General features: G+C 42.2%; 1 protein-coding gene across 5 annotated transcripts in view; it reads right to left on the bottom strand.

The window, feature by feature from the left end:
* The window catches only part of NCK2 (NCK adaptor protein 2), a 129,397-nt gene that overhangs the window by 54,557 nt on the left and 48,147 nt on the right, over positions 1-26,693 (bottom strand). For 3 of the 5 annotated variants that reach the window (XM_039840153.1, XM_039840149.1, XM_039840150.1), the window contains exons 2-3: positions 23,263-23,307; positions 7,468-7,650 (exon numbers count right to left, since the gene is read on the bottom strand). The gene's annotated coding sequence lies outside the window, so the exon portion shown is untranslated. Of the gene's footprint in view, positions 1-7,467; positions 7,651-23,199; positions 23,219-23,262; positions 23,308-26,693 lie in introns of those variants that run through there. The other 2 variants (XM_039840151.1, XM_039840152.1) reach the window with 2 other exon arrangements.

The following is a 26,693-nucleotide window of genomic DNA, read 5'->3' as shown; positions in this document are numbered from 1 at the left end:
AAACAGGCTGATCAGAGTGATTTGAGAAGCTTTAAAAATAAAGCATGAATATTTGGGCATCTCAAGATATAATTTCTAGAGCTAAGACTTGGGCCTGAAGTCTTCACATAATTCTGAGGAAAAACCAAGTTTGGGACCAGTTTTCATCATTTACACCAGTGCTTCTCACCTGCATCAGTACATCTAAAACTCTGAGGAGCTTTTGCAATAGATGCCCAGGCCCATCTGCCCACCGCAGGATGGTGGCTGTTGTGTACAGCCAGCAGGCACTGCCTTACAGAGCTCCCAGAGGCCTGCGTGCTTGCTTCTGGAAAGTGAGGAGTGGGACAGAGGCCGTGCCTCCATCTCCACTCTATTCCCAAGCATGTGTCCCACTCCCTCTATGCCTGGCCTCACTCGGCCAACAAAAGCCAGTGACATCGGCAGCTTGTAGCCCTGGAAGTCTCTGGTCCCCTTTCCTGGAGTTGAGACTCAGGTGGGAGATGAGCTCCCGCATTTGCTGCAGCCGGGGAGGAGGAGGAGCCAGTGGGGTCTCCCACACCTGATCGCCTTCTCACAAAATTCTGTGGGAAGCAGCATCCAGGGTTGTGGACCCAAGCTGTCCCTGCAGTCCAGTCCCTAGAATTCCAAGACCACAGACCCAGCACTTGTCTAGTCCCTCCAAGTCACTGTCACAGAAACTAGGGCCTAGAGGTAACACACAGCCATGAAAAACACAGAGGTCAGCCTCTCCACCACACACTTGACACCTTCTCCAGGGACCTCTGTTCCAGGCATAAGCTGAAAGGCTTAGGATCTAAGCACCAGGAAAATATGACCAACATTTTACAAAACTGTCTTAAAAATGAGCTTTTAGTTGTAAGATGTCATCTGAAGATGCCTGTATTTAGCTTCTCCCACACAATAGGCTTCCACTAGAGCCAGGGAAGGTGGTCCTGTCTCAGGCCCTGGGGAGCAATGGCTTTCCCTAGCTCTTCCGGTCTTGACATGGAACATCCCTCTTCATCACTGCAAGCACGGCAAAACCTACAACGAAATCCCTGGGTAAGATAAGATCACAGGCTGTATGTCCACTAAACAGAACAAGTCCTACGGGGGCAGAGGGGATTTCAGATCTGCTGCGTTTCCCACTCATTCCCCATGAGCACTGCTGGGGGCCAAGCAGAGAGCAGCATTCCACAGACACACCCCAAAGCGTTCTGCCCCCATGGGCGGGGCCTGGCCTGCAGTTCACTGTGGCCCTGGGCTGCCCCTGACCGCAGCCGGCCCACATTGTGGCCTGAGCAGGCCTATACACAGGAGGTCGGAGAGCCAAGGGCTCCGTCAGGGAACTACCACAGTGGATTCAACAATTAGGAACTCCCTTCCTTCTTGCAGAGAGCAGTCAGGCTCCAATCCAACCAATTCACTTGTCAATGTTATTGTTGGTCAAGTTCAACTCTTTGAGAGGCTGAGAAGGCCAGTGTCATTTCACAGCAAGATGCAGGCTGGGCCCCCATCATGGACCAGCCAGGTGAACGCGGTCCCTACCCCAGCAAGCGGTCAGGTCGGGGAGACTCCACTCAAAATTCGCTTTTGTCATTATCTGGCTTGTCATCACAGTATCAAAAGCCGTTCTCCTTAAACTATAATCTTTTATGGTCTGATTTATTCATAATATTTCCATAACCACTTTAACATCTTAGAGTCAGTATTATTTCCAAAGAAAACATTTACAGTGTTATCATAAAAGTCAACAGGAAAAACGATTCTGATAGGCAGAAATCTAAAACTCAAGATGCTTTTTTTGCTCTCTACACTGAGGGACACCAGTGACATAAGAAGGTGGAGGCGAGAGGTCCCAGAGACCAGTACCAACCCTCCACCCAGTGTTCCAAGAACACCCAACATATCTGCTGTGGAAGACAGTGCTGCCATGTTCCATACCCAGCCTTCGGGTTGGCACGCACTGCTGATAGGGCCGTGAAGTATTCTCACACTGCCGTAGCTATTTATTCTTCAACTTTATCAAGGTATACTTAACATAAAAAGTTGCACGCTTATTTAACGTATACAATTTGATAAATTTGAACCTATGCATACGCCTTGATATCATCACCACAAACATGATAATAAACACATCCATCATCTCCAAAACACTGACCTGTTCAAGGTCTCGTCTGCTAATACACCCCATGCCCTGCAACATACACACATGCAGTAGAGATATACTTTTTGTTTTTCTGGAGGAGGGAGGTTGAGAAAAAACACTGCCTTTCCTAATTTTGGAACCTCAGCTGCAGCAAGGGCCTCACTGAAAGCTCTGTGTGATCTGTTTCTTTGTATTGTTCTCTCTCATCTGTATCATCTACATGCCTGGTCCAGAGACTCAAGGTGAGACAGTGTGCCTACAATCCAGCGTGCAGACTGAGTCACAGGTCACTGTCCTATGCCATACCCAATGTGGCAAGTAAAGCAACCTCTACCAGTTCATTTCCTTCTTTTACAAAAGGGGGTGGGGGGCAGTAGCCACATCACCTAGTTTTACAGACAATTTATAAAAATTCATATAAAAATTCCTTTGTAAACTTTAAGGTATAATTCAGAGAATAGTGGAGAAATGACTGGAATGTATGAATTCAGCTTCTACAATCTGTCACAGGGGAGGAAAAACGGGGTGTGTGTACGTGTGTGTGTAGTCAGGGATTTGCTTTATCTGTTTTTAATTTGTTTCTCCTGCTTTCTGGGAAACCACACTGCTAGGACATGCTGGCAATGTTATCTAAGATAGAAAAAAAATGCTTGGCTAAACTTTGATCATCACTCCATCTATCAGAAAATGATGTTTCATTGAGTACATAAAAACCTGTTTATTGCCATTCCTGGTTATATACAGAAGCTTTGCTCTGTATAAAGGTGCTGTAAGAAAAATAATGAACTCAAAATGGATTAAAGACTTGAACATAAGACCTGAAGCCACGAAACTCCTAGAAGAAAACAGAGGGAGTAAGCTCCTTGACATAGGTCTTGATGATAAATTTTTGGCTTTGACACCAAAAACAAAGTCAACAAAACAAAACAAAACAAGCTAACTAACAAAAAACCCAAGGGGGACGACCTCGACCAAAAAGCTCTACTCAGCAAAGGAAACCATTATCAAAATGAAAAGGCAATGTATGGAATAGGAGAAAATATTTGCAAATCACATCTGATAAGAGGTTAATACCCCCAAAATATAAAGAACTCATATAACTCAGCAAAAATATCCAAACAATCCAATTAAAATGGAAAGAATATCTGAATAGACATTTTTCTAAGGAAGACAAATAAATGGCCAGAAAGTACATGAAAAGGTGCCCAACATCAGTAATCATTAGAGAAACGCAAATCAAAACCACACTGAGCTATACCTCACACCTGTTAGGATGGCTGTCATTCAAAGGACAAGAGATAAGTGTTGGTGAAGCTGTGGAGAAGAGGGAACGTTTTGTGTACTGTTGGTGGGAATGTAAATCAATGTAGTCACTATGAAAAACAGTATGGAGGTTCCTTAAAAAAATTTAAACATAGAATTACCATGTAATCCAGCAATGCCTAGTTATATATCCAAAAGAAATGAAAACAGGATATTGAAGAGATATTTCAGCTTCCATGTTCATTGCAGCATTATTCACAATAGCCAAGATATGGAAACAACTTAAGTGTCCATCAACAAATGAATGAATAAAGATACGTTATGTACATACACGTATATATGTATATACTTGTGTATAAAGATGTGATATATGCACACAATGTACGTGGGCACACACACAATGGAATATTATTCAGCTATGAAAAAGAAGGAAATCCTCTCATTTTTTACAACATGGATGGACCTTGGGGGCATTATGCTAAGTGAAATAAGCCAGACAAAGACAAATACTGCATGGTATCACTTATATGTGAAATCTTAAAAAAAAGTCAAACTCATAGAAACAGAGAAGTAGTGAAGAGGTTCCCAGGAGCTGGGGTGTGGGGGAAATAGGGAGAGGTAGACAAAAGGGTATAAACTTTCAGCTATGGACGAATAAGTTCTGAGAGTCTAACGTAAAACATGGCGACGATAGTCAAGAATACTGTATTACATAACTGAAATTTGCTGAGAGCGTAGAACTTCATCATTCTCACAAACATAAGGATAGATATGTGGAGTGATGACGGATGTGTTAATTAATCAGATGGTGGGAATTTTCTCATAATGCATACAGATATCAAATCACGATGTACACTTTAAATATCTCATATTTTGTCAATTACACCTCAATAAAGCTTAAAAAATGATGCGTGCAGGATTGCTGCTAACATTTATAATCTGGATAGACATACCAGAAACTGACAGTTTGTGAAATCCAGGTGTCATTTACTCAGAATGAGTCTTGTCACCTAAGCTACCATCTACCCCCCGCCCCTCTATCTCACCAACATCCTTCTACCCATTAGGCTTCTCTCCTAAAAATGTCTCTAAAAAGTTTTTCAAAAGATTAAAAATCTTTGGCATAGCATACAAAGCCATTCACATTTTCCATCTCCAGTAAATGCTAGCCAGTCTCCAAAGACAGTGAATCACAGTCTATTTTCAATTATACAGGAAGAATTAAGTGCAGATTTAACATTGGTTAACAATTTCAATGTGAAAGGAAGGGGTTTGCCACCATGCTCTTCCCTTGGTCTCCATGCCCCGATATGGGCTGGATCCAGGCCGGGGAGTCTCGAAGACCTGCTCCTTAACTTCAAAGGGCGGGGGGCTCCTAGAGATGAAAATAGATATAGGGCCGGGAAATGCGCCACCTAGAAACAGGGCTTTGGGGACCCGACTCAGCCCCCTCTGAGATGCAGCCTGGACACCCCCACTCTCCTCAAACTGCTTCCCTTGGCCCAGGCCCAGGTGTAGGTCTAGCTGGGACTGCACAAACCTAGAGCACCTAGGAACTGGAAAAAGTGCCTGAGGCTGACGTCCCACCTACCACTTCACCGGGCTGCATTTTTATTCTTTCCAAGATCTGCCAAATGGTAAAGCTGCCGAGCTAACACTTTCCCTGCTGGCACTTGCTCAAAGGCCACTGTCCAAACACGTATATGCCTGGTCCCCTACTATTAATGCTTGAATGACCTGGAGACTCTAGGACCCACTAGCTAATCCATCCAGACTGCCCTGTGCCTAGGGCACCCATTATGCCTCTGTCCACACATCCCCTCACTCTTTAAAATTCACTCCAAACACAGCATCCTCTGGTTTTTCCAGGCTCTGCTCCGAGGGTCAGTTCGCCCTCAGTTCAGCACCAGAGACTCACTGTAAGAACATCACCTACGGCAGTTAGCACAGGCCCCGAGCTGTCAGGGTCCTGCCCCATGCCCCAAGGCCGTGGGAAACAGTATCTGGAATTGTATTTTATCTATTTTTGGAGCTGCTAAAACACAGTGTAAAACAGTCACTGCAAGAAAAATAGCTTAGAACCCAGCTGGTGCTCACAATAAACATTTATTACATGAATGGCTACATCTAATGATTGTCCCACTGAATATTTTTCTAAACCACAAAAGTAATTTTCGGTAAGTAAATTCAGGGTTTCGGTGTGGATCTCATGAACTTAAAATAACATTTCTTTAAAATTCTACAGGTATAAATATTTCTAAGTGCATTTTCATGGTAATCTATGTGTGGCTTTCTACCTAATCACACCCGAGCATCACTTCTTGTTTACATGACAGTAACGGACTCTGGCTGGGTATCTGTGCAGCCACGCTGCCTTGAGTGACCTTGGTAGTCCACTGACTACTACTTTATGAAAGAGGGCTCTGATCATAACTTAATGTCACTGACAATCAAGAACTTTCTAAAGAAGCACTGTCAGACTCTGTTATTGATGAATTACTAATGAAGTCTGATGATCAGATGTGAAGATTTGCACGAATATCCAGCTTATATTGCCATGAAATATAAATGCGGCTGCATTTATAAATGAATAAGTCTTAAAAGCTTCCACTGCAATGACAAATAAAAAAATTGAGTCACCATGGGTAAGAGGTTTTTTGTTTTGTTTTGTTTTTAATGAAATGGAAATCTCCTAGGATTGGACATGAAGCAGCCCAGTGGTGTCTGTCTTACATAAGATCTGGAAGAGACACCTGGGAGTGCCCTGTCATTGCAGGAGGAGATATAAGCTGGTAAGGGCAGGTCAGATCAGCATAAGGTGCAAGGGGAGGGAGGACAGAGCAGGGCTTGGAATCAGGCTGCACAACACGAGCCCCCCGCTCTCCATTCCAAACCAGGGCCTAGACCCGGACATCGTAATGAACAAAACGCTAAATAAGTGGGACAATGTGTCATTTTCTCTAAAAGAAATCATGAAAGATAATAAGGCGAAGGCACTCAGACACTCAATCCTACCCTTACAAAAGGGTGTTACATATTAATTCTACGCTGTTCTGGTTTACATACATCAAAGGGGAACATAACTGAAATTAAGAAGTCCCCTGACACCAAAGAAAAAAAGGTGATCAAGGAGGAAAAAAAACCACAATTACAAAACTTTCAGTAGTCGTTTTAGAACAAATGAAAGAAAATTCTATTTATACTAAACTAATAAACTTATAGAAATCATACCAAGAGAATTTGCAGTCCAAAGTTACTGATTCAAAGATAGTTTAAAAGAATTTGTAAACAGCAGAAGCAAAGTAAGGTTTGAAGGAACGTTGATGACTTGGTGTTATCTCTACAGGTGCCTCTGTCCTCTGGAGGTGAGACTGCACCTTCTCATAAAGCACTCCTTACGGCTGAGCCAGAGGGGAAACACCGGGTTACCTGGACTACCGGACAGCATTTCTTATATTCTAAATCAAAGGTCCCAATGCGTACGTGAGGGTTAAGAAATCCTTCTGCTGTGCGGAGACATGTTTTTGTTCAGCATCTGTTGTTCTAGGGCCCCTGGATCTCAGAATCCACATGCTGTGCTACAGATATGGTTTTGTTTTAACACACACACACATAGATTTCTCATACCAACAGGTAAAACTTTCCTCAGAATCCTTTACCTGTCTGCATCTTTTGACGTAGACATCTCTGCATCAAAGTTGAAAAGAAACCTTCACTAGACTGACAGCACCTGAAGGCAGCACTCACTCATCTTGTTGCCCCCAGCGCAACACACAGAAGCCCAGCTCACCTGAGCTCAAGAACTACCTGCTGGGCCAAAGACCTGAGACGTGAGGCTGTTTCGTAGGTTAAAGGAGCCTGCACTCCGCTTCCTGGCTACCCAGGCTAAAGCAGGAACAGTGAATCCAATCTTTGAATCAAGGCCCTTGAAAATCGAAATTTTATGTGGTGTATCAAATCAGGGCTACATTTATTGCCATTTTGCTAATGTAAAACCTACTCTGCAAATTGAGCATTTGAGGCCAGAGCAGCAACTTACCCCACCTGTTTTAAGTAGAAAACCACATACTTACCTTTGGCGCTCAGTTACGAGATGGCTGGCAAAACACAGAACTCCACAAAAGGTGAATTTTTCAGCTGATTATTCCTCTGAAGTTACAAAGCTGCAGAAATTCTCCAAATTCTCAAGTACAAATCAAATCTCGGCAGAGACTTACGATCTGGAAAATCACTTGTAGAAGAGGAACATATGAAATCTGAAAAGAGACAGAAAGAACCACATATTAGGACTGCCTTGCTTGATTTTAAGTAACTGCTTGAGAAATAACTGAGTATTTGCCTGAAGCTAATATTTCTAATAAACCCCAGAAAAAAAAAAAAAAGCTTTGTATCTACTTATCTCTATCCAAACAAACACACTCCCCCCTCGCTACTTTCTACTCCCTGGATCAGCTCTCAGGCCACGGTCAAGGGGATGTCAACCACATGCTCTGTGGAGGGAAGGGATGGGGAGGATGGGGACAACCATCCATAAATGAGGGACCCTAAGTTCTTCTTCCAGCCCTCCTACCTCACAGTCCCAACCCACACCCTTCAAAGGCTGCCAAAAACAGAAGGGAGACTGCCAAGTGGGAAGGAAGCCAGTCTGGGAGCCTGATTAGTGAGACAGGTTGCAGAGAGCATGGATACTACCTAGGGATGCGTTCCTGTCTTGGAGTCTCTTGCACTGGCCATTTACTGAGGGAGGCCTACAGGAAATCTGAGAAGAACGTTCCCAAACCACAAGAAGTTAAGCCAAGAGAAGCCTGGCAGAGGTGACCTGCAGCTCTCTCCCTCCTGGGTGTGGAGTGTGCTGTCGCCTTGTGTTCTCTCACTTGGGTAACTACTTTCAGTCCTTGCCTAACATCTTTGAGGGACCTCAAGCTCTGAGGACCTCCGAGTGAGTTCACTGACATTTTTAATTACATTTCAAACCCACAGGGATCTGTCCTGACAGTTCACTCAGAGAAGATCTATTAATTCATCCCTAGCGTGATTATGACCCAAAACATTAAATACCCCATAGAAAAAATCGAATTCTATTTTAGTCAAATAGAAAAAGATAATTCAAGCAGGGCTATCATAAAAATGTTATAAGGCAAGTTCATAAATTCTGATTAAAAATTTCATTCTCCTTTATGTATTCTCTAGTATTATCTTAAAGGCTGCATGATTTTTTTAAAAAAAACTATAATTTAATGCAAGGAAAAGGTTATAACCAAATACAATGGGAATACTAGAATTGGGCAAGATGGTAAATGTATACGAGGCTGACTATGCCCGTCTCTCTGCTGAGTGTTTACAACAAAATGACAGGTTCTCTCGAAATGGAATTTTTGATGTCTGGACTGATACCAAGGATTCTTATTTTTCACTGCTGGCCTTATACAAAAAGCCACCAAATAAACACAGCCATGCCCACAAATGCCACCTTTGTATTAGTATATTCTGGGGTTCTTTTAGACGTAAGTTTTACTTTTCAAGTTTTAAATGGAAAGTGAATGTGCCTGAAGTCAGATCTCCCTAGACCAACGTGAGAGGATGTTGGGGTGACGTCAGATTGTCCAAGTTCGGGCCTCCTTCTGCATGCGCCACGCTCACAAATGCAACATCTGACGCCCCTAATCACCTGCCAGGGTAGACAGAAATATCCACTTTTACACAGAAGTTAATTTCTCAGGGAGGTTCAAGGTTTTCCTTCACAGGCTGCAGAGTTAGGAATGCAGGCCTTTAACACTCTAGATCCACCAGAGCAACAATGAAGCTAGTTAGAAGCAACTCACATACCAGCCCAAAGGGAAAGACCAATGGCCTGAATCTGAGTCCTCTGACACAGGGTGTGGTGGATAAGACAGAAAAATGGTACGAAAAGAGCGGGGTCTGAACCAGGGGAGAAGCGCCAATCAAAGTGACACCCTTTTAAAGCCCATTTAAAGGTGCTGACGGCCACCTGGGATTCAGGTATGAAACATTAAGGTTGCAGTGTTGTCCTTGAGAAAAACATTTCACCGACAAACTCAATGCACTAAGCAGACACCTTAAATAGAAAAAAAAAACAAAAACAAAGTGCTCGATATCTGTCTTAGTGGGTTTAAGTGACGTCTACCCACTGCCTATGTTTAGTGTGGTAACCCCTTGCTCAAAACCCGTTAAGGACAAGTACTGCAAATCAGGGCCTAAGAAGAATCTGTGATCTAAAGCCATCACAAAAGCACACACTTTTGTGATGTCTTTTTTAACCTCAGACCACAAGACAAGTATAACAAGGCACAAGGTCACTGGAACTGCAGAAGGTCCTTGCCCAACATTCATTCACACAGCCCGGTGCAGGCAGATGGGGACATCTGAAACACTGTATGCTTTCCTTTAAAACTATTTCTCCACTAGCACCATGTGCATCTCCCTTTAGAAACAAGAGAGAAGGAAGGAGGCGTGGAAAGGAATGAACACTAACACAAAAAATATTTTTTTCTCCACATTAACTTGGATCCTTAATAATACAAAACTGTAACCATTGCAAAACCCAAAGGATTAACTAAATTCTCTGTAACACTTGAGATTTTTTTTTCTCAACTATGTTTTGAAACGCCCGAGCCACCTGATCTGGGGCTCTCCATCATCTTTCTGGCGCTGAGCTGCCCAGGCCTCAGCACCTCGGTCTGCAAACCCAGGAGCACTGCCTGCCTAGGCACGGGGCCTGCCACCAAGACCAGCGCTGTCCCAGTCCAAATTCCTAGTAGCTGCCGCAGCACCAGGCACAATGTCTAGGTGGCCGTGGGTTACCTTCCAGCCTTTGTCTGCCATGGGGAACAGAGCTGACATCCATCACTAATGCGCTTTCCTCTGGTGGAGCCACTAAGGGCTAATAAGAGGGTATGTGCTCCATTCTGTTGGAGGCCCGAAACGGAGCCTTTTGGTCACGATAATGCTGGACAACTGCCCCGCTTACTTTAGAGCTGGCAGATTTGCCTGGATGACTTGAATCTCAAAGGCTCATTTTCAGAGATGATCTCACCTCTCCTCTCCCCACCTCGCAGAGACAGAGTAATAGGAGAGAGGACATGAGAGTGTCCTGGTCTCAGGTCCCTGGTCCACCTTCACTGCAGCCACATCCACCATCATCTGGGAGATAAATCTTATTGTTCGGCTCACTAACCAAACCACCAGACACCCACAGCCAGAATTTGAACCCATGCTGGTCTGATTTCAAAGTCTAGCCATGCTTTCTCCTCACGAAGATCACCAATCAAGGTGATTTCAGTCCTGAGACTCAGGCAAAGATCGGTTGCTGCTGCCATATGACTTGAGCATCTGCTACGTTGCAGGGCCGGCTCTGGCCTCTCAAATCTGGCAGGGGCTGAGTTATGCTGTGACAAAGGAGCAAGCCCACAAATGCACACAGCAGCAAACTTCCAAAGGTACTTAACTTCCACAGGTAGTTTCCTTTAGATGTTAATGCAGTCTTTTAAAAAAAAAAAAAAAAAACCTGATGGGGTTAAGGCTACACACAATCTAAAGGCTGCAGGTTACACCAGGAGTGCATCACATCTGCATCGTATATATGCCAAACATGCCAAGAGAACCACCCAGACTCCTAACCTGCAGGCAGAACTAAAGGCAATTGTCTTTCTTCTTTTATTTAAAAATAAAGAAAAAAAAAAAACCCATGTGATTACATTATAGACCCTCTGAGCTTACAAATCGTTGCCCTTTTTCTCCACCAGCCCCCTCACCCGCCACACCCCAATGTGACAATTCTCTTCAGACCAAGTAGACACCAAGGTGGGTGTCCAGTTCAGAATAAAAATGGAAGGTCAGTGCCTCACCACAATAGCATGTGGCCAGGGCTGCCTTGGTGACCTGCGGCAGAACTAGCTATATTTCATTCTTACTGAACTATCTGATGGAAAACTTTGTTCAAGGAGGAAAATGCTGGTTTCAGACATTGAACAAAGCTACATAAGAGTTTCCTTGAATGTTCCGGCTAAAGTTCAAGGCTGCTTTCCTCCCCCATGTGCACTAGTACAGGGTAGCTTGGAAATGCTTATTGAGCTGACACTCAAAGGCTCCCAGGGATGCATCTCAACCACGCTTTATCATCCATGCACAGTGGCTCCCAGTCAGGGCTCGGCGAGCACTGAAGACCGCAAGCTAGTTCTCCAAGTTAAAAAAGTCCCACTAGAATTAAGATTCTTACTCAAGAGAAAACTGTCCTGAATAGGAAAAATATCAAGGTTTTCTGCACGGGGCTGGAATTATGTCAGTTCCAAAGGATATCACCAGTTATCAGCTGATAAGTTAATAAAATGGGGGAGGGAGGAGTACTAATTTCTAACTTTCTGTACAGCCTCAAAGAGACAGCACATGTTGCTGAGGTGGATGTTTGGAGAGGAAAGTAACTGGTTACATGTTAAGCTCTGAGGGTTCCATGTTCAGAAATACTGAAGATTTTCTGCCTTCAAGTGTCCCAGGCCTGATTAAAAAAAAAAAACAGACAGCAAGCAGTGGGTCAGCTACATATAATGAGACCAGAAAAGGTGGCCAGAGGCCATGGATCAAGAGACCAGAGGTCCAGACCTGGCTCAGCCACCAACACCCTGTGGGATTCTGGGCCTCAGTTTCCTCATCCACGACCGGGCGCTCCCTCAGCTCCAATTCTGTAGCGTTGAGGCATGTGGGAATGGACTTGAAAATGGTCAAAGATCGATGATGTGGTGCTAAACATTAATTAAAACTTATCTAAAGTACCATGACAAAAAAAGTCATAATGCAAATCTTAGTAGGAACTTAAATTTTATAGTCTGCAGCCTAAAAATCCAAACGGATGGGAATTTGATTAGTGACACCGTTTCCAATGGTTTGTAAAGATTTTTGTGTATATATTTGATGCTAACCTCTTAAATATAACACATTCCATTCTCCAAAAGTTCTGTTGAGGTGTTACTCTTAAGACTTTCGCCCTGGTCCAAACCATAGTTTTCAGAATCAGCACAAACACCTTTCTACACATCTTGACACTGTAACTAGACAACAGAACATTTTTTAAAGTTCCCCAGCATTTTTATTAAGCACCCACAGTATTTAGTCGTTGCCCAGGTAACTAATTACACAACCAATAAAAAGCACGCCGACAAAAATAAACCTTAAACTGTACCTAGTGAATTAAATGTGTACAGCCCCCCCTTTTTAAAAAAAAAAGACAGAAGGAAAGACAGAAAGAAAAAAGGCAGACAGACATACCAGACAATGAATTCTTATCTGAGATCACTTCGATGTACCAGGTGATGCAAAGTTCTCTATGAATATGCATAAGCATTATCTTGATTATTTTGCTGAAGTTTGTGTCCCTTACCTTTTGGGGATGAAGAAGTGGAAGAATGAAGGAAATGGCAAGAAAGGCCAAGGTCAACAGCAGGATGGGGTGAGCAAATCCTGTTTTTCTGTCTCTTCTCTGTTGCCTACCTCTCCCGATGTCCCCCTCTCTCTTTTTTTTTTTTAAACAGAATCTTGAAAAACTGTCAACAAGCTGTTGACAGTGGTTACAATAAACTTCCGGGGTGGAGTACTATTTTACTTTAAACTTTATTCTTTTCTGTAACATTTTTGCAACTATGTTTTGCTTTAGTAATTAAGACAAAATGCTGTTAGAATTTCTGCTTTCTGCATTTGTCTTCACTGCCGTGTTCTGTGCAGGGAACCTTGGCCTGGACAGAGGAGGGGGCTCTTCCCCCCTCCCCGCCCCCAAGCATCACTGAGAGCATCCTCCACAGCACCCCTCCTCTCCTTTCCTTGTTCTGTCTTCATCTCAGATCCCCACCGCCTCTATCTGGAAAGCCCACCTCTTCTTCACCCTCTCATCTTTGGGAACACTCCCTTCAAACTCTCTCTCTACTCTCTGCCCACCCCACCCCAGGGCTCAGGGGGCGGGGTGAAATTCCACCCTCTTCAAGAGGATGTTTGAGCCCCTTCCCCTGGGAAGAATTGCCTGATGCCTCCAGGTCCCTCAGACATTTTCCTTCTAGGTTCCTTTGGCAACTTATAGCGCTATTACACCATGCAGCTGTGTACATTCCCTCTGAATTGTATCCCTCAAATTTGTATGTTGAAGTCCCAACCCCCAGTACTTCAGAATGTAACGGTATTTAGACACAGATCTCTAAAGAGGTGATTAGTTAAAATGAGGCTGGTGCTAATCCAATATGACTAGTGTCTTTAATAAAAAGAGGAAGAGACAACCAGGGACACACAAGCACAGAGGGACAACCATGCGAAGAGGCAATAAGAGGGTGGCCATCTGCAAGCCAAGGAGAGAAGCCTCAAGAGAAACCAAACCTGCCAACACCTCGATCTTGGACTTCCAGCCTACAGAACTGTAAGAAAATAAATTTCTGCTTTTTTAAGCACCCAGTCTGTGGTGTTTGATTACAGCAGCCCAAGCAAACTAACAAACCATCTCCTTCACTAGATTGTCAACCCACGAAATCTCACCACAAAAAAACACATACAATAGGAACTTGAAAAACATGTCCTAAATGAATGCAAGAAGGAATGGATGCAAAGAAACAAAAACAAACCACCAGACGATCCACCATAGTGCATCTTCCGGCTTCCTTCCTCCTGGGCAGGAAGGAAGTTTTTGCTCACCTATTTTTTCTTTAAAACTCACTTTAAATATTTGTCACTGCTGAGAACACATTTCTGATCCTCCAGAAGGTCTGTCTTCCCTCCTCTGTGCAAAGCCCTACTGCAGCATTCATCAAACTGTAACATAATCATCATAATTTGCATTTTAGTGGAGATGTTTAACCAAATGCAAAATAGAGAGGATATATCTTCCCAGGTACCTTAGCACTCAATCTCAAAAATTACGGACCTACAGCCACCTCACCCCTCGCTAGGTGACTTTAAAACAAATCCCACACAGAAATTATTTTATCTGTGAACACTTCAGTGTGTGTGTGGCCAATGGATAAGCACGACTCCATCATTACACCTAAAATAATTACTTATCCCGTAATATAAACCTCATATCACTTAATGTTCCAATTTTCTCAATTGTCTTGTAAATGTATTTTTACAGCTGATTTATTTGAATTGGGATCCAAATAATATTCACGAATTATAATTTCTTGTATGTCTCTCGGGTCACTTTAAACCTATTTTATTTTAATGACAATTTGTTGAAGAAACTGGGTCATTTGTGCTGCAGAACACCCAGCATTCTGCACGTTGTGGATTGTGTTTCACTGCCACTTTACCTGTTCCCCAGCCTGGCATTTCCTGTAAAAGGGCAGTTAGCATTAGGGACTCCTTAAATGTGAGGAGACTTTCTCAAGGGCAGGACAGGGGTCCTACACTGACTGCATGCTTGGTACCAAGAAGCAACCTGACTGATCAATGATTTAGTAAATGCCAAAACAAATTGGAGGTGCTAATGTATCAGCGAGTCCAGCTCTCCTCCTGCTCCCAGTTTTAAGCAGGATATTTCCCGGGGTCAAGGGCATGGTGCATCCCCTCTGAAAGTAAGAAAAAGCCACTCTCTACCCTTCCAACTGAGAAAAAGTATATAAAATTTAAGGCTAAAAGTTATAAAAGAATCTAAGCATTGAATGACATCATGTTCTTCTGCTTTTAAAGATTTTTAAAAAAGTAACCATCTCGGACAGGTGAGTGCTGAGTTGGGGCTCCAGGTGGTGTAGGTTCACAGATGGACATACTCATGCACCGCAGAAAGGTAGCATTTCATGCCCCAAACCACCCTACTAAGAAAAACGATGCCATCTGACACTCAAGTCAATTACATACAGATATTCATTGTATGGTACCAAACAGTTTTTCCCTATATTTTTCTATAAAAAATTACACTTTTTTCTACAAAAAACACTCCTCTGTTTTAAAAAAGCTAAAATCTATCTATAGTGGAATTATTCAAATCAGAAACCTTTACTTCCCCTGCCCTTCAAGTACAACACCTCTGTTATTTTAGAGCCACACTTTAATTTTAGAGAGGACACTAAATCTGCTAAGCCTGCATGTGCATCACAGGATGGAACCCTCTGGAGAGAGCTGTTCTAGTAGGTCAGGTCAGGGGCTGGGATTAAGGTGCTGTGTCTCCAAGTGAGCAGGATACACAGATGGATGCAAGTTTGAGTATTCCAGGGACCTGAAAGGTTGAGATCATACCACTGGCCTTTAAGAAACCAGAACATGAGGGTTCGAGATACAATGTTGTACAGCAATTACATGAAGGTACTGGGTTAAAAAAGATTGGGACTAGCCCCTGACCCTTGGTATTTGAGAAGCCCTGGAGCATAGAGAATCATCAAGCTCTGGGGAAAAGGGCTGAGAATGACTTTGTGGGAAGGTTGTTGTTTAATTTTGTAACTTCCTGGTAACTAAAAAGCCTCTTACAGAATGCACTGGCTTCTAAGAAACTGTGAGGGAAAAAATCTCCCTGGATTTTATCCTATTTCACTTCTGATGGGTGCCGAATTAACTTGATTTATTTCTCCCATTTTAGAGTAGGGGTGATACTCATATTCGAGTATCCATACACTTATTAGCATAAAAGTCCATAAGATGAGGTACAAAGTAGGAGCTGAGTAAATTCAATTTTCCCATTAAAAAAAAAAAGATCTAATAGTTATAAAAATCTAACTTACAAAGAACAAAACTATGATTATTCCAATTGAATAAAAATTTTGATATCACTGTTTTTAAAGGATATTTAGCTGCTTTTGAATATTCCTTAAATGGTCAAAGTATGTTCACCCACATTTTCCCCAAATGCCTGATCCTTTCACAATTCTGCACCCTTGTGTCTAGTGTTTCTCCCCACAGAGCGGGACAGCTCCATCCCTCCAGCTTCCAATGCCATCATCCCACCAAATCCAACCTGTTGTTCGGGAATGAACTAACACGTTCCCTCTTCTGGGGATTCTACAGGAATGCCCTGCACTCTTATGGAAATCTCACTTCTATAATCATAAACTCCTCATTTACACAGCTACCTAGACGGGAAGAGCCTCCGGGAAGGGACTGCCACATGCTGGTGTCCATATGGCTTGGCATACAGAAGGCTCTGAATAAAATGACTCCTATCAGATATTTATCATCCAATAAACTTTCATGTCTGTAATTATAGCTGTAAAGTTGACTGCAACTGTCCAAGACCCCACAGTATCCAGTGCCATAGGGCCCAGAATCATCTCCCAAATTTAAATTCAAGAGATCCCGAGAATCCCTCCCACAACTGTGCCCAAGCTAGCCCACGAGCATCAACATGGAGCCTTAAATACAGATAATAATGGAACTGTGCCCAAACCAAATGATGGTTCTGCTTACGAAGTATATTTCCTAATTTTAGTGCTGTAAATTTATTTTTCTTGAGTATTTCATTTACTGGATAAATTAGCAATGAGCCAATGAGAGGGAGTAATTCCAAGCGCATTTCTAAATTCTAAAGCTCAAAAACATATATATGACTTTCTTTGGCAGCAGCCCAATTAATGCCATCCATAAAGCCATTCAAACACTGTGTCTGGGCTGAAATCCAATTAAGTCATTTCTGTCTGAATATCCCCAAAGAGCCTCCTGCTGAGCTCAAAGTGGAAATAATCATAAATGCCAGATTAGCTGCGTAAGCACTTCCAAAGCTGAAAACTAGACAAGAGCATGAAAATCTACATGCCCAGCCCTTTAACTGGGGACACACACACACACACACACACACACACACACAAATGGAAGAAAAAAAAAAACATTTCAATGACCATCTGGCAGAAAGTCAAACCCATTTCCTTGTCCAGCCAGGTCTCCTCAGATAATCCTCACCTAGGGGAAGCATCAAATAAGGCTCTGATCCACTCATTCACGTACATTATGAAATGATTAGCTTCAGTTCCACAACGCAATTTCGAATGCAGAGTTAACAGAGTCAGGGAGAGAGTTCAAGTTTTCTCTGAATTCACCATTTTACTCAACCAAACCCTTAAGAGAGTATACCCTGAAATTAGTAAATCCTAAAATTTACAACTGCTTCTATGTATATAATTTCTCCCTTAAAAATGTACAAGCAAAGAGAAAACCTCATGGAGAGGCTGAGGAACAGAACAGAGTCAGTGATGAGCTGAATTTCTGCTTCACCTTGCAACCCAGTACTCAGATTTACAACTCAGTAAAACACAGAATATCTTCAGGTTACATCCATTAGCTGAACACATGAGTGTTCTAACCACACATTCCAAGAACCAAAAGGATCCTCCTGGCCTGCTTATTCATTCCAAACAGATCCCACCTGAGACCTACTGAATCAGAATATCTGTGATTTGTAAAAGCCCCTAGATGGTTATAATGACAGCCCCAAGTAAGGGCCACTACTATAGAAAAAAGAGGAGAAAATGAAGAAAGGCTCATTCAAGAAACTCTTATTCTCTAAACCTTTAATATCTGAATGCAAGGTTTGTCTGAAAGAAGACTAACCAGGTAATGAAGTTGGCCATGCCTCCGCATATGACGTAAAGGACACAAGGACCTTGTTTTAAACTGGAGGCAAGTCCCATCTCTAGATCTTACTCACTATATGATGTTGAGGCTGCTACTTAACCTCAGAGACTAGGTTTCCTTGGAGACGGTATCAGTCACCCTGTTGGTAGAATAAAATGAAAGTCATACTTATTCAATGAAAATGTGTGGCACATCTGCTATGCACAAACACTGTACCTAAATAAGGCACAGCACAGATGCTTGTCCTTCTCATGGAACTCAGTCTGGCGAGGGCCCCAGGTCAAATATGGGATGATACAGCAGTGCTGCTTTATACTTTATATGCTACCAAAAAACTCGCCCATAAAAAAAAAAAAATTCAACTAAACTTTTCTAAGTGACTTCTAAAATAGATGTGTGCTCTCCAAAATATCTATAAATAGCATCCTTAGAATTTAAAAATTCTAAGGAGACAAGCAAACTGAATGTATACATAAACATAATAATTTTAGATGAAAAACAATTTCTGATGGAGTAGAAAGGTCTAATCTCTTTTTCCTGAGAATAAACTTCCAACAGTTAAAGAAACGTCAGCGTCCCCAAGGAAAACTACCTTGAAAAATGACAAAGTTCCCTAAACCTCATCGTCTCAGTTCTGTTCTCTCTTCTAGACAGAGTTCACGGTAAGTTACTCAACAAGTATATTTGGAACCCCTACTAGCACTGTGCTAGGTGCTGGACACACAAAAGACAAGACGGACATGTGCTTTGCCCCTACAAAGCAGAGGAAACAGACAATTGGATGGTAAGAGCGCAAACAGGGCAATTCCGGATGCTACAGATCATCATTACCCATCACTCTGTATATGACACACGGTATCAGACAGGGATGTCCACTGCAGAAAATGGAAACGCACGTTAATGATTCCCGAAACTGCCTTACCTTTCAGGCAGCACCATACCTGCAAGCAGTGCCCGGCCTCTCACATCTGGGCAGGAGGATTTCTGAGTGGAAGCAGGTGCCTCACTAATCCTCCCGGCCCATTTCACCAGTTTTAGTCCATCGTTCCCGCTTCTCAAGAGTTCTAAGTTCTGATTCAGTCATGTATAATCCCTATTACTCTAGCCACTCATCGCCTGCGAATCTGTTATGTAGGTTTCCAGGTTTTCATGCAACCTGCTATACAAATCATGGCCAAAAATGGTGGGGGATGCATCTGATACCTTCCTCAGGGAGGATCTAACTGGCAGACCACCCCCGGGGTATGGCAGTCCAACACAGCAGTGCTGCCAGCAGGGAGATGGGCCTGTTCCCTGACTCCCGGCACAGCGCTGGATTTGGAACGAAATGCCAGCTCCACCACCCCTGTGGGCTCTGTCTTTAAGCTAGATGGCTTACCATCTCTAAAGCTGTTTTCTCACCTATAAAATGGAGGATAAAAAGAAAAGGGTTGCTTTGCAGATATGTTGTTTACATTAAATAGCATAAAAAATGCCCGGCAATGTTCCAAATACTTAATAGGTGCTCAAAGAAAATACAGCTCTGTTCCCTCAACTAGCCTCTCATTATAAAAAGAGAGTGGTCTGAGGGCGCTCTGCCCCAAACACCCAACCTGCCAGGTTCTTACACAGAGTAGATAAGAAGCCAGCTGAGGGGTAAGAGGACAATGGGGTAGAGGTAAGAAACGTCCCTTCCCCCCATTTGGCAATGAAACGCAACTCTCTTTCCTTTGTGCCATGGGCTACTGGCCCTCTACTCAGAGTCAGCACATGACAAAGGTCTGTGCGTGCCCTGTCCCCCCTTTGCATTCTGGTAATGTTGCACACTGTCTTTTGTGTAAACAAACTACAAAAGTAAAAGACAAAACTGTTTCCCAGCTAGGTGTGGTGTGTCAAGATGATAAGGGGGCAAAGGAAGGCAAGTCAAGCGAGCTGGTCAGTGGATACAGGTAGGGGCAGGGTCCCACACAGCATGGTGAGAGCGGATGACCACAGACTCATCCCCAAGGACAGGATGGCGCAGAGGCTTTTAAAGAATGCCTAGGGTCAGAGGGGGTGCCCAAGGAGAGAAGGTACATTAATACTAGATCTAAGGGACACATTCATAAGTGGTCCAACCTTATCCGGACGCCCTGCTGAAATCACACCACCCTGCACCAAGGAGAAGAGATGCCAACAGGCTTGATGCCCCCGCCTTTTATCTCCATTTAGTAACCTGTTTAGTAGTCTCTTTCTTGATTCTGCTTTTTACTCCATTTAGAAAATTAGAACATTTGCCTGTCTCCAATCTTCTAGCACTTCTCTTCTCCTTCAAAGCCACTCAAAGTATATCAACAGGGATATTCTGCCATCCATATCCGCCTGGAAACACTCATAATTCATCCAAACCTTGAGCTTTGAACGTAAAGTAGCAAGGTGCTCTCCTACTAATTTTTCTCCTACTTCAGCTTCAATTCCTTTTTGTTGACATTTGTTCTATGTGCCCTATTTTGAAGATTATTCTTTTCGACAAAAAAAAAAATCTAACCCAGATGTGCATGAAAGTTGATCAATCCTGCTCCTGCAGCTGGTCATATCTGACACCAAGCACCGAGCCTATGCTCTTGGTCCATCTCTCTCAAACAGATCAAAAACAGGAAGAATATTTTTTTCCTTAGGCCTTAGAATGTTGAAGCCGATCTCACTTCTCCTGGGTTTCAGCCTTCTATGTGCTACTTACACACGTGAAAGCCACTCTCTTAATCCCAAATTACAGCCTATCTTCCTTCACCTTCAGCATGCAAGTTCAGAGACTATGTGCCTCAGCGTTTCGTACACTGAAGAGGAAAGAAAAACAGACCAATGAAGTGGCAATCATTTACTCAGCACGACGGGGTGCCACCGACTAGGTAAGCACTCTTCACATGTTATCATATTCAGTCCTAACACCAGGATGACTCTTCGTTATCCCCACCCACAGCAAAGAAGCTAAGGGATGCCCAAAGCGGGTTGAGTGCATGCGTGCAGTGAGAATTTGGAGCCCTTTGACTTGGAAGCCCTTGCGCTTGACCTTGTGCATGCTGCCCCTCAGGCCAGAGACCAAGAAGATCAGACTGCGCAGCGCAGCCCGCCAAAGAACTTCACTGACCCCTTCCTTCCGAAGGAGCGTGTGCTTAGGGGACCCTGGGAACGATCTCTGTCAAACACTGGTGACAAGAGAGGCTTAACTATGTCATGTGAGCACAGACACCCCTTCTAAATGATAGATTTCCTAAAGAACAGAAGTGAACCATTCAAAAGAAAGTTCTTCAGGGAATGCTAGGATACGTTCCAAAATGTGTTGGGCTCCCCACACCCTTTTTTTAAAAAATATTGTCAGTAACTATGTTCAATCAAATTTCCTACCAGCCATCCTTAACCTGTCCCCGCTCCCTCCGTATCCAAGAACACAGCTGGCAGGATGGCAGAGGGGCAGTCTAGGTAAGGACCATCAAAATGACTCCTTGCAACAAATATATTTTACCCACCTTTGGATCTGCGATAGAGGTAACCATCCACCTTCCACCCTGTGCCTGAAAACTCAGTGACCTTTGGGCCTCTATTGCCTCATTTACTCATGTGTAAGCACAGGAATTAGCTTTTTAATAGACTTTTGATATAATGCTATTTTCTTTTATTTATTTACTTTAAAATAATAGGAATTTTTAAAAGAACTCATTTGTTCAAGCTTGGTGTGGCACATAATGGGAAGGGCTGATGAAAACATTAGGATACGCAGACCCAGAGGAATCTGGGAGTTTAGGATATGATAAAGGTGCTGGCTCGAGTCACAGGGGAAAAGATAAATGACAATTATCCGAATACTTTGGTAAATCATCTGGAAGAAAGTTGGAGCCACGCTTCCCACCCTACAAACGCAGCTAAGGTTTATGGTGAAAACATTAAAGTATAGATAGGCATATGAAAGATTCTTTATAGAACTTTTTTTTTAATCTATGACTAAAAATTCAGAAACCACAAAAGATGGATGAATTCCATTACATACATATATAAAAACTTACATGGCAAAATACACCCTAGGGAAATCTGAAAGATGAATTAAAAGTTAGGGGAAACTATCTGTAATTCATAACCCATAGGGCTACTTTTCCTGATACAGTGAGAGCTCATTCAAATTGATCAAAAGAAGAGACCAGCAAATCAAGAAAACAATGGGCAAAGGAAAAGGGAAAGAAAATACATGACTTGCAAAAATATGAAAAGTTGCTGGACTTTATTTCACTCAGAATAAAATAAATGTAAACTAAAATTACACAAAACTGTCACCTCTCATCCATCACAGGGCCAAAGATCAAAAAATGTGATAATGGCACAAAATCAATGTTACTTTCCTTGTTTGATCATTGTAATGTGATTATGCAAGACGTTAGCGATTAAGGAAGCTAGATAAAGGGTAGGGAGGAAGCCTTTGTACTATTCTTGCAACTCTTTGTAGGCCAAAATTTATTTCAAAAGTGAAAGTTAAAATTTTTTTTTAAATGTTAAGTGCGATCAAACAGCGGGCAATATTGGGAGGTGGCGGGAAAGCAAGTATCCTGAGACACTGGTGATGAAAGCACAAAATCACCCAGCTCCGTGGAGAGCAGTTCGGTAGGATGTCAAAATGGAAACATCCTAAACATCCATCAATAGGCAAACAATTAAATAAATTACATCTCTATACCAAAGTACTATTTACTTGTAAGAAAACAGAAATGCCTCTAAGTTCTAAGTAAGAAAGATTTCAAAGACGTGGTTAACTCAGAAAAAAAAGGTAAGAACACTTCAGAGTGAAAATAATTTGATCTATGAAGACATTTACCCTCTCGTTTGCTGCCTACTTAAGCTTCCTACAAGTGCAAACCCGCTGTTTATCCTTACTGAAATTCATCACCCACATGAAGTTAATTAACCTTTGTGGATTCACCACAGGCTTTTCTGTCTCAATATTCCCTAAAACTATGTGTTTAGTCCAAGCTACACAGAACTTTGGGGAACTTCATATCTGATATCTATTCATATCTAATTGATATAAGGACAAAAGCTATCTCACCTCTCATTTCTTCTCTCTAAATCAGTCCCTAAACTCTAAGGTTACTTTTTACTGATTACAACATAATTCACCATAAAAATTCACCAATTAAAGTGTAAAATTTGGTGGTTTTCCTTATTTTTAAAAAATTAATAATGGAGCGATCTCTTCATATTATAAGAAAAAAGGGAGAAAATGAGACAAAAATAAAATGATTCGAATGACCTACTACCTAGATAGTTCCAGAACCTCTGGATGTACACAGAAGAAACCTCTGATGAGGACATTTGTATACCTGGGACAGAAGACAGGCTTCCCTTGATGGATGGTTTCTGCTGTCCTTTAAAAAAAAAAAAAAGCATTACTCTTTCAAATAAAAAGTTTTTTTTTCAACAAAATAGTGATAGTAGACAGACAAAAACAAATCTTACAACAAGCTAAACTTAACTCAGAATATTAACTCTGATACTTATGTTTAAAAACATATCTTCTAGAGGTAGGAGATGATTTAATATTGGCTCTGAAGTAGATGAATCACAACCGTAAATTAATGAACATGCAGTTATAATTTTATTCTCCCAGGAAATGAACTGAATCAGATTAATCCAGCTAGTCCTCCTACAGAGTCAGACCTTACGTAGGATGATTAAACTGCCTGAAAATATGTACCAGTAGCTTCAGAATCTTATGAAACCACAAGTTAATGAGTCCATACTGAATGGCTGAAAAAGTTTTTCAGTGCCAAATTTATGAACTGGTTTTTTTTTCTAGAAACATCCTATTTCTACAGGAAGGCAGAAGCTGATGGGGTTCTGCATTTAAAGTGCTTTGTTTTCACTGACTGTGGTGACAAAGGCTCAACCTCTGTCCCCAAGCCCGAATGCGGCAGACTCACGGCGAGTCCCATCTCAGTCAGGGCTGCCTGCCTCTCCCACGGGCATGACAGGCACCCCAGCAAGGCGAAGACCAGGCTGCTGCCCATCAGTTCTGAAGCCCCTACATGCTGTCTGAGCCTGGTTTCTCTCACGCGTGCAGAGGAGCATTTAAGAACTTCCTTCCACTTGCCCAGTCCGATTGACAGCTTGCCACTGGGGTAGGAGGCTTTTCCTCCTTAGTAAGACCTGGAAACAGGTTTTACCATTGCTCGGCACAACACAGAACTGCACAGCCCGTGGTCCCTTCACGCCCTGCAATGGTGACTTCAACACTCACTGCCCAGAAATTGCACAAACTGTTTTTTACTTCTGAGCATAATAAAAAATGGCCAAGGCTTCAGAAAGAACCTTGTCAATATTTAAGGGCCTCCCCACCAAACTAATATAAAGGCTGAAAAAAGGCTGAGGATTTTCAAAGGTTCTGAATTTGGCAAGGGAAAAAGGCATATAAATCAATGTCGACTTTTTTCTTGAGCAAGCAGAGAAAGATGTTGAAAGAAAAAGGTTGGTAGTATAAGATGTGAGTCAAAGGCCTAAAAAGGATAAGTTTTTATGTCTTAGGGCCATAAAGTTAAAGCCAAAAAGAGGTTTTGATGACTAAATCTATTTCTGAAAGTCTTCCCTGAAGCCATCATCACACACAGGCACCCCCACTAGCAGCATTGAATCAACAACAGAAAAGTGCTGAAGCTCACAAGTAAAATGTTTTTAAAAATTTATCCTATCAAACTAATCCCTAGGAGGGCGGACAAACCTGTGAATTGTCTTCATTGTCTGTAACTCTTCTAATTATACACAGTTTCATTCTGCGGAATCAAATTTGTATTGCAGTTACATGTGTCAAGAAGTGCCTATCGTTTTTTTTCCCCCCCCAATTCATTTAATTTACCTGATGGAAGTGGGGGAAATACAGGGGGAAAAGAAGAAAAAAAGAGCAGTACTGTTAGGAACTTCTAGAATAACACTAAACTACTGGATCCTCTTTATTACCAAAGGCAAAAGGAAATCTAAGATCTGAAGTCATCAAGCGCCCATCACAGGGCCAGATACCATCCACCTTGAACCCGTGCTTTCTATGCCCCATGCTCGCACTCCCAGGCTATCGCTCTGCAAACAATCAAGTGCACGTTGCCGATGCCCCAGCAGGTGCCTCCCACGTGAAAAGAGGCGCGTGCCCCCATTCGTCCGCATCACGTTAAAACCGTAACGAAATTTCATTATTCACGCCTCTTTTTAGTTGAAACTGAGTATTTCATAAGATGTTAAAGGGAGGCAATGGAAAATACAGAAATAAGAAAAATTCATGGCACCCCCCGAGTTATCCCAGATGTCATTAAAGACAAAGTAACTTAGTAAGAGCAGCAAACTTTCCCATTGGTCACCTACAGTGACCAACGTGCCTTTGAATAAAAATCTTTCATAAATGGATAGTATATCAAGATCAACCGTGGAGCCACGTGCTCGCCCACAGTGCTGCTGATACATCAAAATTTTAACTTCAGTCACTTTAAACCATCAAGCTGGTGTTCTACGTGCATGCACCTAACAAGAAATCCTGTTTTCCTGAGACCTGTAATCAAGCAGTTTGCTTCGCCCAAAATACTTGGTTGCACACATGAACTAAAGTGGAGCACTCAAGTACAGAATTATTCTTCTCTTTATAGAAGCACACATTATTGATGTTCTTGTGTCTTTTCATTTTAAATGATTTATGTTTTCTTAAAGTCTTGGATGTAAATATTGACTTTCACTGAGGAAGAAAAGAGAGAAGAGGACAGGAAGGGAGAGCAAGAGAGATGGAGGAAAAGAGGGAGTAAGGGAGAGAGAGGGAGATGACCCAAGACTTCAAACACCTGGTTGAACTGAGCAGGCTTCTCGCCAGTGATATACCTATTGACATGTGGGGCCAGATAACTCGTTGCTGTGGGGGCTGTCCCAATTTTTGTAGAATGGTTGGCAGTAACCCCTCCCCGTCCCTTGAGTTGTGGTGATCGAAAAATATCTCCAGACAATGCCAAATGTCCCCTGGGAGATGAAATGTCTCCTGAAAGGTTGAGAGCCACAGAAATAGAATACATGCAAATTAAACAGACCAAGTTTGGGTTTTTTTTTTCTTTAACAGCAAAAATAAGACAGGAATATTAATGTATTTTCTAACCATTTTGGAATATGATTAAAATATTCAGATGGCAGTTGCTATAATTACCATTTCTATAATAACTGAATAGGCACATTCAATTTAACTCAATGTCACGATTAACTAAGTTACAATATACCATGTAATTAGAAGACAACCTTTAAACTCTAGTTTGGGAAGTGTAAAGTATGCTACTGTTTATTTAAGAAAATGAGAAATATTAAAAATAAGTATGCAACTATGGATATATGCATTTGCTTTCATTAAAACAAAATCAGTAAAAGGAGGGAGAAGAAAAATAATCCTTTTAAAAATAATGACTGAAAGAGACAGGGAGAGAAAAGGATAAAAATACGAATAAGACTTCTCGAAGTATATTTCTTTTGGCTCTGGAACCGTGTAAATGATTTGCATAATTCTAAACCAATATTAATACTTTTAAGTCCTAAAAAATCAGAAGCAGAATGGAAACACATTAACCAAGTTATGCATTGAGTTGGTGGCACAAATAAAGAGAGGAATCACTCTGGAAGACTTGAAATACACGACAATTTGACTGTGCTTCCCTAGCGGGATAAACCCCAAGGACAAAAACATCTTCAGCTGTTGTCGGCAGTCAAACTGTTAGTGATGATACTGGTAGAGTTATTCTAA

Source organism: Pteropus medius, unplaced genomic scaffold (assembly GCF_902729225.1).
Source record: "Pteropus medius unplaced genomic scaffold, Ma_sr-lr_union100, whole genome shotgun sequence".
Taxonomy (NCBI): Eukaryota; Metazoa; Chordata; class Mammalia; order Chiroptera; family Pteropodidae; genus Pteropus; species Pteropus medius.
The sequence above is the reverse complement of the archived record's forward strand: the minus strand, read 5'-3'. Positions and strand labels throughout refer to the sequence as shown.